This window comes from Notolepis coatsorum (assembly GCF_963971535.1).
Source record: "Notolepis coatsorum genome assembly, chromosome: 19".
Classification (NCBI taxonomy): Eukaryota; Metazoa; Chordata; class Actinopteri; order Aulopiformes; family Paralepididae; genus Notolepis; species Notolepis coatsorum.
In genome coordinates this window covers 16,056,792-16,069,157 of record NC_140183.1, presented here as the reverse complement: position 1 = coordinate 16,069,157, position 12,366 = coordinate 16,056,792, and the positions used below count along the sequence as shown (strand labels likewise).

Sequence of the window (12,366 nt, the reverse complement as noted above, 5' to 3'; positions counted from 1 at the left end):
CCTCCTGCTCCCTCCTCCTCCTCCCTCCTCCTGCTCCCTCCCTCCTCCTCTTCCCTCCTGCCTCCTCCTCCTGCTCCCTCCTCCTCCTCCCTCCCTCCTCCTGCTCCTCCTCCTGCTCCCTCCTCCTGCTCCCTCCTCCTGCTCCCTCTCCTGCTCCCTCCTCCTCCTCCTCCTGCTCCCTCCTCCTGCTCCTCCTCCTGCTCCCTCCTCCTCCTCCTCCTGCTCCTCCTCCTGCTCCCTCCTCCTGCTCCCTCCTCCTGCTCCCTCCTCCTGCTCCCTCCTCCTCCTGCTCCCTCCTCCTGCCCTCCTCCTCCTGCTCCCTCCTCCTGCTCCTCCTCCTGCTCCCTCCTCCTCCTGCTCCCTCTCCTGCTCCTCTCCTGCTCCCTCCTCCCTTGCTCCCTCCTCCTGCCCCTCCTCCTCCTGCTCCCTCCTCCTGCTCCCTCCTCCTGCTCCCTCCTCTCCTGCTCCCTCATCCTGCTCCCTCCTCCTGTTCCCTCCTCCTGCTCCCTCCTCCTGCTCCCTCCTCCTGTTCCCTCCTCCTGCTCCCTCCTCCTGCTCCCTCCTCCTCCTGCTCCCTCCTCCTGCTCCCTCCTTCTGCTCCCACCACCGCCCTCCACCGCGCCACTCTATAGGGACACTTCATGTTAGAGACAAACCTGCAACTCATCTGAATAACATTCACCCATGAATATTTCAGCACGGGGGAGAAAGTGTGTGTGTATGTGGCACTGCTCACGTGCAGCAGCACACCAAGAATGAGGTAACACACACGCACGCACGCACACACACACACACACACACACACACACACACACACACACACACACACACACACACACACACACACACACACACACACACACACACACACACACACACACACACACACACACACACACACACACACACACACACACACACACACACACACACAGTGCCCCTGCCACAGAGAGAGAGAGTTCTGAGAGAGAGAGAGCATGTGTGAGAGTTCTGAGACAGAGAGAGAGAGAGAGAGAGGAGGGATATGTCTCCCTATCTTGTGTCGTCTTCATATTCCACGATCACGAAGTGTTCAAAGGCAGTGGCTCTCGCTTTGATCAAAGGAGCCTCTAGCGCACGGACGTCATGTGGCATTGGCCGCTCCCCCGCCAGGCCTCCCCCACCAGGCCTCCCCGCCAGGCCTCCCCCCCCGCCAGGCCTCCCCGCCAGGCCTCCCCCCCCAGGCCTTCCCCGCCAGGCCTCCCCCCCGCCAGGCCTCCCCGCCAGGCCTCCCCGCCAGGCCTCCCCGCCGGGCCCCCCGCCAGGCCTCCCGCCAGGCCTCCCCGCCAGGCCTCCCCGCCAGGCCTCCCCGCCAGGCCTCCCCGCCAGGCCGCCCCCCGCCAGGCCTCCCCGCCAGGCCTCCCCCGCCAGGCCTCCCGCCAGGCCTCCCCGCCAGGCCTCCCGCCAGGCCTCCCCGCCAGGCCGCCCCCCCCGCCAGGCCTCCCCGCCAGGCCTCCCCGCCAGGCCTCCCCGCCAGGCCGCCCCCCCCCCCCGCCAGGCCTCCCCGCCAGGCCCCCCCGCCCAGGCCCCCCCGCCAGGCCTCCCCGCCAGGCCTCCCCGCCAGGCCCCCCCGCCAGGCCGCCCCCCCCCCCGCCAGGCCTCCCCGCCAGGCCTCCCCGCCAGGCCCCCCCGCCAGGCCTCCCCGCCAGGCCTCCCCGCCAGGCCTCCCCGCCAGGACGTCTGTTCTGTGCTCCTTTCGTTCACTTCATCTCCTCATCTCTGCGTGAGGTGGCTTGATGTTCTATAGCTTCTAAGAGCGCTAGCGGGCGGAGAGTCCCTCTGTGATTTATGGGGCTGTGATTAGGAAGATTAGGAAGATCCAGGAGGATCACAGGCCACAGCATGCTGCTCGGTGGACGAGGCGGGGGGCCAGACGACTTCCTTCCTGCCGCTGGGCAGGACTGGCTACGCAAAGGCGGTGGAGGCATGTCCCCTGATGACCGGCGAGGTGGTGGAGGCATGTCCCTGATGACCGGCGAGGTGGTGGAGGCATGTCCCTGATGACCGGCGAGGCGGTGGAGGCATGTCCCTGACGACCGGCGAGGCGGTGGAGGCATGTCCCTGACGACCGGCGAGGCGGTGGAGGCATGTCCCTGACGACCGGCGAGGCGGTGGAGGCATGTCCCTGACGACCGGCGAGGCGGTGGAGGCATGTCCCTGACGACCGGCGAGGCGGTGGAGAAAATATGGATTGCTAGCAAATGACATGCAAATAACAGTCCCTCCTATCCTGGAGAAGTAACTACCTGGTCATCATCATTATGTTACTGTGTTTTAGAGGTTAGAAACCAAAGTGTCCCACTTCACTGGAGACATCGGGTGTTTATCTGGTAGAAATGTTGCAATGTCTATTGCAACAGGTATGTAGTGAATCAAAACGTCAAGACTTATGACATTTACCAGGTTTCACAACCACTACAATTGAAATAAAGAAATATTGTCACCATTCGGTAATTTACGAAAGGTAATTTCACAATGCATTTAAATGTGTATTGTCCTATAGTTGCAGTCTTTTGGGTGAATGTCAGAAATCTAACCCTAACCCTTTAACCTTGTAACATGCAACGGCCCATATACAGGCCCTCTTTAGCGCGGCACGGCACTTTGCGTCTGCATTTTTTTTTAATAAAACATATACTATATAAAATTGAACCCCTATTTGTTGCCGTTCGAATGCCACCTCACCTGACCAAATCCGTTCAGCGGTTCTCGAGTTACATGCCGATATGTACTGGAGAACTTTTTTTATATATATACACGGTTTACCAGAATCGCTGATTTTGGTAAACTTCTGAATGGATTTTTATGAAATTTGGACCTGTACTACATACGACTTCAGGCTATGGACCCACAATGTTTTTCAGCTTACACCCATTTCTTTGGTAGGGGTGTAACGGTACACAAAATCCACGGTTCGGTACGTACCTCGGTTTTGAGGTCACGGTTCGGTATGATTTTCGGTACAGATTTTATGGCGTTTGTTATTGCTTTGGCCCGGTCTGAATTAATAGCGAGATGCTGCTTGAATGCCACGGGGAGCTGTGTTTGCACTAGGGTCTGTTTCTTCCTTGTACCAGTGATATTCACATTCGGGTGATGCCGTTTCAAATGCGTGATAAAGTTTGCAATAAAGTTGAACAATGCCCCTTTCGTGACTGTGATGCAAGGCACTTTATCACGCATTTGAAATGGCACACTTTTTGTTTACGTACTTGACTTTTTCTATTTTATACTTTTTATCTATTTTTATCTAGCACACTCCCAGGAGCTCATACAGAAAAAAGCATTTAATGGAAAAGTATTCTGTATTTTACTATGACAACTATTAAAGAAACTTGAAACTTGAAACTATACTTCCCACAAATTGCAAACACCCAAAGAGACTTTGAAAACATAGCAAATAACACAACTCCCATACCTACTGGGTGTAATACAACAATGTGCAAACACAGCAGCAAGATTTGTGAGCTGCTGTGGCAAGAAAAGGACATCCAATGGAATACAACCACCGTAAAGTCAATCACACATATATTCATATCTTATCTGTGCTGTACTGCTCTGTTTGATTGTTTTGCCAGGCCTCCTGGCAGAGGCCACGTCTGTTTAAGTTCTGGTTAATTGTGGTGATGTGCTGTGTTGTGATGGTCTGTGTTGTGATGTGCTGTGTTGTGTTGGTCTGTGTTGTGTTGGTCTGTGTTGTGATGGTCTGTGTTGTGATGGTCTGTGTTGGTCTGTGTTGTGTTGGTCTGTGTTGTGTTGGTCTGTTGTGTTGGTCTGTGTTGGTCTGTGTTGTGTTGGTCTGTGTTAGTCTGTGTTAGTCTGTGTTAGTCTGTGTTGTGTTGGTCTGTGTTGTGTTGGTCTGTGTTGGTCTGTGAGTCTGTGTTGGTCTGTTGTGTTGGTCTGTGTTGTGTTGGTCTGTTGTGTTGGTCTGTGTTGGTCTGTGTTGTGTTGGTCTGTGTTGTGATGTGCTGTGTTGTGATGGTCTGTGTTGTGATGGTCTGTGTTGTGATGGTCTGTGTTGTGTTGGTCTGTGTTGGTCTGTGTTGTGTTGGTCTGTGTTGGTCTGTGTTGTGATGGTCTGTGTTGTGTTGGTCTGTGTTGTGTTGGTCTGTGTTGTGATGGTCTGTTGTGTTGGTCTGTGTTGTGTTGGTCTGTTGTGTTGGTCTGTGTTGTGTTGGTCTGTGTTGTGTTGGTCTGTGTTGGTCTGTGTTGTGTTGGTCTGTGTTGTGTTGGTCTGTGTTGTGATGGTCTGTTGTGTTGGTCTGTGTTGTGTTGGTCTGTTGTGTTGGTCTGTGTTGTGTTGGTCTGTGTTGTGTTGGTCTGTGTTGGTCTGTGTTGGTCTGTGTTGTGATGGTCTGTTGTGTTGGTCTGTGTTGTGTTGGTCTGTTGTGTTGGTCTGTGTTGTGTTGGTCTGTGTTGTGTTGGTCTGTGTTGGTCTGTGTTGTGTTGGTCTGTGTTGTGTTGGTCTGTGTTGTGTTGGTCTGTTGTGTTGGTCTGTGTTGTGTTGGTCTGTGTTGGTCTGTGTTGTGTTGGTCTGTGTTGGTCTGTGTTGGTCTGTGTTGGTCTGTGTTGTGTTGGTCTGTGTTAGTCTGTGTTGGTCTGTGTTGGTCTGTGTTGTGTTGGTCTGTGTTAGTCTGTGTTGGTCTGTGTTGGTCTGTGTTGTGTTGGTCTGTGTTGGTCTGTGTTGGTCTGTGTTGTGTTGGTCTGTGTTGGTCTGTGTTGTGTTGGTCTGTGTTGGTCTGTGTTGTGTTGGTCTGTGTTGTGTTGGTCTGTGTTGTGTTGGTCTGTGTTGGTCTGTGTTGTGTTGGTCTGTGTTGTGATGGTCCGTGTTGTGTTGGTCTGTGTTGTGTTGGTCTGTGTTGTGTTGGTCTGTGTTGTGTTGGTCTGTGTTGGTCTGTGTTGTGTTGGTCTGTGTTGTGATGGTCCGTGTTGTGTTGGTCTGTGTTGGTCTGTGTTGTGTTGGTCTGTGTTGTGATGGTCTGTGTTGTGTTGGTCTGTGTTGGTCTGTGTTGTGTTGGTCTGTGTTGTGTTGGTCTGTGTTGTGTTGGTCTGTGTTGGTCTGTGTTGTGTTGGTCTGTGTTGGTCTGTGTTGGTCTGTGTTGTGTTGGTCTGTGTTGTGTTGGTCTGTGTTGTGTTGGTCTGTGTTGTGTTGGTCTGTGTTGGTCTGTGTTGTGATGGTCTGTGTTGTGTTGGTCTGTGTTGTGTTGGTCTGTGTTGTGATGGTCTGTGTTGTGTTGGTCTGTGTTGTGTTGGTCTGTGTTGTGTTGGTCTGTGTTGTGTTGGTCTGTGTTGTGATGGTCTGTGTTGTGATGGTCTGTGTTGTGTTGGTCTGTGTTGTGTTGGTCTGTGTTGTGTTGGTCTGTGTTGTGTTGGTCTGTGTTGTGTTGGTCTGTGTTGGTCTGTGTTGTGTTGGTCTGTGTTGTGTTGGTCTGTGAGCACCGGCCCTAAATGAATATTCCCCCTCCGTCATTTATTTATCTATTCACTTTTCATACAACGGCCCTAAAGCACCATCGTACGTGACTGACGTCTTACTAAAACACAGTCCTGTTGATTTATTTATTCAATCTTGTGCTTTTGTGCCCCACTTGAAATACACCAAAAGTGATGATGTTTTAGTTCTCAGCTGGTAATGGAGAACGTACGCGACAGTCGATGGGAATAAGGAAATTAAAACAACTTGCTTTGACTTTATACCATGACTTTATGAGAAGGTTGGTTGGTCCTCGCTGACGGAGAGGCGCAAAAAACACTGGCATTTGTAAATTTTTTAGTAAACGACACCTTGTCTTATAGGGACTGTGACCTTATTATTTCATTGAGCTGTAATTAGAAGATTCAATGTCCCCTGATGCCGGGTCACTGGTGGCCACGTTCAGACGTGTTTACCCTCAGTAACTGTCAAACTAAGTGGATGTGTGTGAAACTGGATGCGTGTGAGATTATGTGCAAAATAAATCAGCCTGGTTAAGTAATAATAATAATACATTTTATTTGTAACGCACATTACATTTACATACATTTACATTTACATTTGGAACAAGTCTCAAAGTGCTACATGAAAGGAGATGCAGATAATAAAATAAAAATGAATAAAACAACCAATGAAATGAAAGAAACATTCAGATCACAGTTAGCTCTAGACAGCTAAAAAAAGAAAAGATCACGTTTAAAAAGAAAAATCAGTAGGTCCATTTAGGCTAAATGCCTTGTTAAAAATAAATGTTTTTAGTCCCCTTTTGAAAGCCTCAACGGACTGTGGTGCTCTCAGATGGTCGGGGAGGGCATTCCACAGCCGAGGAGCAGCTGAGCAGAAAGCCTGGTGGCCCACGGAGGGGAGGTTCGTTTTGTGTATGGGTTTGAGTGTGTTTGAGTATCCAGAGCGGAGGGAGCGGGCGGAGGGAGCGGGTGGAGGTCGGGGAGCGATGAGTTCCTTTAGATAGGAGGGGGCGTTGCTGTGGATGCACTGATGGGTAAGGAGGGATATCTTGTACTCGGACCTGAAAGTCCATAACGTGCTTGATGTCGGAGGTGTTGAATGGGCGCGTGACGCACGGGCAGCGTTGCTGTGTGATCTCAGCATCTGCTCGTCCCCCTCCCGTCTTGAATTAATTAACTTCCGGAGGTAGCGAGGGGAGCGTATTATAAAACACAGCCTACAGCCGCGAGCCGGCAGTCAGTGTCCTTGTAACATAACAGACTCTGTCAGCAGCACCGGCTACCTGCTCCCACTCGGGTCACGTTCCAGTATGTGAGAGCGATTTCACAGAAACTAAATAATTGCACTTGATAGATAACCTTTAGATGCTAGAGATGAAATTAGGTAAAGGACACAAGTACAGTGCAACGAAATGAAGTGTGGCATCCAACCAGAGTGCAAATGTAAATGTAAAGTGCAATAGTAATATACAATGTACTGTTCAAATATATTAATTAGTAGTGTAGTGCTAATAAGATGTACGTATGTACAGAGTTGTAGTATAATTATGTACAGGGATACAGGTATAAAGACACTATGGTAGTAAGATAAGATAAGATATTCCTTTATTGATCCCCTTGGGGAAACTCAGCTCAGTAAGTCTCAGTAAGGTTAACCTTCTGTAGTGTGGTAGTGAAAGGGTTAACCGTCTGTAGTGTGGTAGTGAAAGGGTTAACATTCTGTAGTGTGGTAGTGAAAGGTTAACCGTCTTTAGTGTGGTAGTGAAAGTGTTAACACTTTGTAGTGTGCTAGTGAAAGGGTTAACCTTCTGTAGTGTGGTAGTGAAAGGGTTAACCTTCTGTAGTGTGGTAGTGAAAGGTTTAACCTTCTGTAGTGTGGTAGTGAAAGGTTAACCGTCTGTAGTGTGGTAGTGAAAGTGTTAACCCTTTGTAGTGTGCTAGTTAAAGGGTTAACCTTCTGTAGTGTGGTAGTGAAAGGGTAAACCTCCAGTAGTGCAGTAGTGAAAGGTTAACCTTCTGTAGTGTGGTAGTGAAAGGGTTAACGATAGGTTATGTAGATAACCTAGTTATATTAGTATAGGCTAAGCTCCCGCTCTGAGCCTTACGAGATACTCTATATCGCCTGTGATACCTAATGTACCTCCCACGAACAAAAACACATGCACCCCACCTGTATGGGGCCCCGCCCCTTATGGTGGCACCACCCATATAATCATGACTCTGGTCATGACACACCCTTCCTCGCCAAAAACCCGTCCCAGGAAAAGATCCCTCAAGAGGGAACTCAGGGCGCGCAGAGCGGGAGCTTAGCCTATACTAATATAACTCGTTATATTTCGTATGGCATCGCTCCCGCTCTGAGCCTTACGAGATAATGGGGAAGAGCGGGTGCGAGACCCGACAGATGTACCCCCTGAGGACCCGTAAGCCCACATCAAGGGGTGCGGGGAGCCCTGTCACCCCATCCTTCCTAACGAAGGGGGGGCGCAGTCAACTCCACCTGAATGCGAACAAGAGGGAGCCAGAACCCCTTGAACACACCGTACAGGCGGAACCACGTGTGACTCAACACACTGCGGCCCATACCCATACACTCCCGCTACCCGACCAAAGGACGGGAAGCAGGAAAGGCCACAGACCCCAGAACCGCCTGGGAGACAGAACCCCCGGTCATGTCCATGAGGTAAAACCTTACAAAGGGGCCCGGCGAGGACCATGAAGCTGCAGCACAGATGTCCTCCACCGAGGCCCCACCCAGGAGAGCGGCAGAGGCAGCCACCCCACGAGTGGAGTGCGCCCTGACGCCCCCAGGGGGATCCTGCCCAGCCAGCGTGTAGCAGAGGGTAACACCCTCGCACAACCAATGGGACAGGCGCTGCTCCGACAGTGCCTTACCAGCACGAGCCCCACCGTAACAGACAAAAAGCTGGTCGGTAACCCTGAAATCCTGAGTACGGCTGAGGTAAATCCCCAAGCACGGACTGGACATGACAGGTGAAGGCCCGCATCTAACTCACCAGTGTGAGGAGGAGGACGAAACGCCTGAACCACAATATCCCGGGAGCGGAAGGAACTCCGGATATTCTCAGGCACGAAAGCAGGATTAGGTCGCAGAGTGACACCGCAATCGGTCCGAAAAGGCAGGCACTCTGGACGTACCGAGAGAGCACAGAGCTCACCTACGCGTTTAGCGGAAGTGACAGCCAGAAGGAACGCGGTCCTGAAGGACAGCTGTCCCAACGGCGCCCGCTCGAGCGGCTCAAACGGGGCCAAGGACAACCGACCGAGGACCAATTGAAGATCCCAAGTCGGAGCCAAGGAGCGTTGCACCGGCTTAACGCGTCGAGCGCCAAGCAGGAAACGCTTCACAAGAGGGTGGCTGAACAAGACATCCCCTCAAACCCCTCATGATAGGAGGATATAGCTACTGCATATACCCTCACCGTCGAAACCGACAGTCTATCAAGGAGAGACTGGAGGTAACTAAGGACAGCAACCAGGGGGCAGGAGACTGAGTCCTGGCCCCCCGCCTTACACCACACTTGGAACATACGTCATCTGCCCGCGTAAGCGCGACAGTGGAGGGAGCATGCGCATTCCAGATGGTAACACCATCAGGATCAAGAACCTGCGCCCCTCAACGTACCCGTCCCAACAACTGACCTAACAGATGTATGGGGAAGAATCCCTGGCGGCACGGCATCGGTCCCAGACCTGCCTGGCCATGTCCAGACGCAATCCTCACCCGTCAGGATGAGGGCCGCCCCGCGACAGTACACCTGCACCCACATTCTCCCTGCCGGGGATGTGGGGAGCCCTTAGGCCGCGCAGATGGAGGACGCCCATAGCCAGCCGCCCGCCGCCTGGTGCAGACAGGGGGAGCGTACTCCTCCCTGTCTGTCGATACACGACACTGACGTCGTATCGTCCGTCCTGATCAACACCATTTGTGGACCAGAAGGACCGCTTTCAACACCAACACATTGAACGTAGCGCAGACCGGGCAGCATGGTTTGCCAGCTGCCCCCTACTGCGTTGGCCCGACGCATCACCAGCGAGGGAGGCGTCGGTGAAAACGCGACGTGAGACAGCGCCGTAACCGTCCTAGGACGGAACCTCCCGAGCGTGTTGACAACACGCTCCGAGATGGATGCCCATAGCCCTCCAACCGTTGACTGGGAAGAGGAATACTCTACATCCAGTCTACAGCAACCCCAGGCTGGTAGAGACCTGCCTGGTACGAGACCTGACGATCCACCTTGACCGCGAAGGACCAGAACGTCATCAGGGCAGAACACTCCGTAACCCCGGATGACGCAGAGGCCCCAGTGCGGCCTCCACGCACTTGGTGAAGATGCGGGGAGCCAGAGAAAACCGAACGGCAGCCTCTGGTACTCATACGCTAACCCTGCAAAGGAAGCGTAGGTAAGCCCTAGGATGGAAGATCGGGGATGCGCACACGCATCCTACAGGTCTATGGAGGAGAACCAGACCCCCACCTGACAGCGTTCAACAGGTAGGAGACGATCCAAAAAATGCTGAACCTTCCCATGGGACAGGTCCAGCCTGGGTCTTACACCCCTCCCTCCCGACTTCTCGGGCAGAGAACACCGGGAGGAGAACGCCACGACGATGGCTTGCTTCGTCCACAGAGATTGGATCTCGTCGACCAGAGCTGTCCCTGCTGGAGACCCCGACAACAGGGTCTGTACCAAACCTGAAAACGGGTGGGGTTGTGTAAACACAAGTCCCCGCCTCACCATTCTCTCCATCTACCTCGACATATGGTACTGCCGTAGTCATATGTGACGACACTCCCAACGCACCCGCCGTCACGTGGCGCAGGTCCGCCAGGAACTGTAGATAGTTGGCCCGGTCCCCCCCGCTGTGCGAAGACAACCCTGGAATCGTGCGAGGAGCGCGTTCCGTGTCGGAACACCTGACCCTGACACCACCCACGAGGCAATCGCACCCAAGAGGGAACCCCGACAGAAAAGGGCCTGTCTGATACGGGGGGCTTCCGATCAAAAAAGCCCCCCCACTGAACACCCCTCCAGAACATGCTGAAGGAGTTGTTCCGCAGCCGGACATGCAAGGTGTAAGGCCCCCATGGGTTCCTACACACCGTAGCCCTGCAGTGATATCACTACCACCCCAAACCATGTGAGCTGCGACCACTTGCCAATATTCCAGGAGTGGGAGCACCAACATGATACCTGGCCTGGCGAAGGCGAGGCCGGGGAAGCCCGCACTGTGTGCCTCAAAAGGTTTCGAGCCCCCCTGCTGACAACACTTAAGTTGACAGACGTAACACCAGGCTCAACCAACACAGTTCAAGGTGTGGGAGCCGCTTGACAGCACAACATTCTCACGGACAGACCCAGGCTCAGCCATCAACTGGGTGTCAGCCCCTGTCTCCATGAGAAGCGAAGAATGGGGCCGCATACGCTTCAATGAAGGTTCGCGGCCCGCAGCCAAAGGAGAACGCTCAGAGCCCCGCCTCTGGGGATACCAGAGAGAGGATTGAACGGGGAGCGGGCTGCTCGCGGCAAAATGACGACGGAGTGGTTTACCAACACCGAAATCACCCAAAATGGCCGATCCCTCGGCCGCCAAGACTGTCGGCCTCGCGATACCCTGTCGATTCTCCAACCAGGGCACCACTGGCGGGGGAAACATGGCCGCCTGTCGAGGGCCCCGTCATCGCCGCTGACGAGGCCGTGCTCCCTCTTCTTCTGGCTGCGCGGTGTGAGGCGGTGTAGGGCCTAGGACAATACCGCCCGCGCTCCAGCAGAAGACCAAAATCCCCTGCGGAGAGGGGAACCCTGAGCGGTTATAGCTTGCGGCTGGGTCAAAGCTAATAACGTCAACATCCTCGACGGAGTGGTTTACCAACACCGTGCGCGATGTGTCGACGTCGGCCGGCCCTCAAGGCCCCTCCACCAGACACCATTTCTGTAATAGAAAAAACACCAATTCGAACACAGTTCTAATCGTTGCCAATTCCATACCGTGGCGGTACAAGCCTTAACAGCCCACCAGCCACTCGCCAGGCCGACCCATGGTGTCGGCCGGGCGGGGCATTGTTTCAATATATCAAAAACAAAGGACTGACGTTAACATGGAGCACCAGTGGTGATTGCAAACAGCACCCTCCACTGTGGTGTGGACCATGAAAAGGTTAAATGAATAAAAAGAGCTAAACCACAAAAACTGTAGAATGAGCAAACCCATACACACAAAGTTTAAGGGGAGACGGACCAGACCCGTCTTCATTCAAAATATTCACAACAGAACACCAGCCCTAGTTTAGCCCATTTACCAAAAAAGGTAAACAAAGCCCCCCCCCCGCACTACTCCCCCAGTATACCGATTGACCGTCAGTATGAATGGTTTGAGAGGAGAGAAAGCTGTAGCAAGACAGACCTTCTCATAGCAGAGTGACAAAATGAAACAATAGCCCCCTACACAGGGCCGCCCCAGGAGATGGGGGGCCTCGCGTCTAAAAACGCACAGGGCCTCACATTTCTCCCAAGCGGCCCTGCCCTTATACTACTGCAGCCTAACGCCAGGCAATGTGGAACCCAAGACAACAATTGCCTGTGCACAGACACGCAACATGTTTACCATGTCGGCTGGACCCATAGCCCCACTACCCGACGCCAACCCAGATGGGAACACCGTTCAACAAACCCTGCCGGAACACAAGGTAATACCTGGCTAGAACCTAGCCACGACCTACCCCGTTGTCAACCCATTTACCCGAAAAAGGTAAATAGAACTCAAAACCCCACAACAGCTACCGACTGACCTTCATTGATGAACCGGGCAAGAGGCGGGAGAGTGACAACATCTCACGGCGGAGACATTAAAACAGCATAGCAATTA

The 12,366-nt window shown here is 53.1% G+C and overlaps 1 protein-coding gene across 2 annotated transcripts in view; it reads right to left on the bottom strand.

Moving 5' to 3' along the window:
* The window catches only part of ndufaf6 (NADH:ubiquinone oxidoreductase complex assembly factor 6), a 64,248-nt gene that overhangs the window by 1,132 nt on the left and 50,750 nt on the right, over positions 1-12,366 (bottom strand). The gene's annotated exons all lie outside the window — the stretch shown is intronic.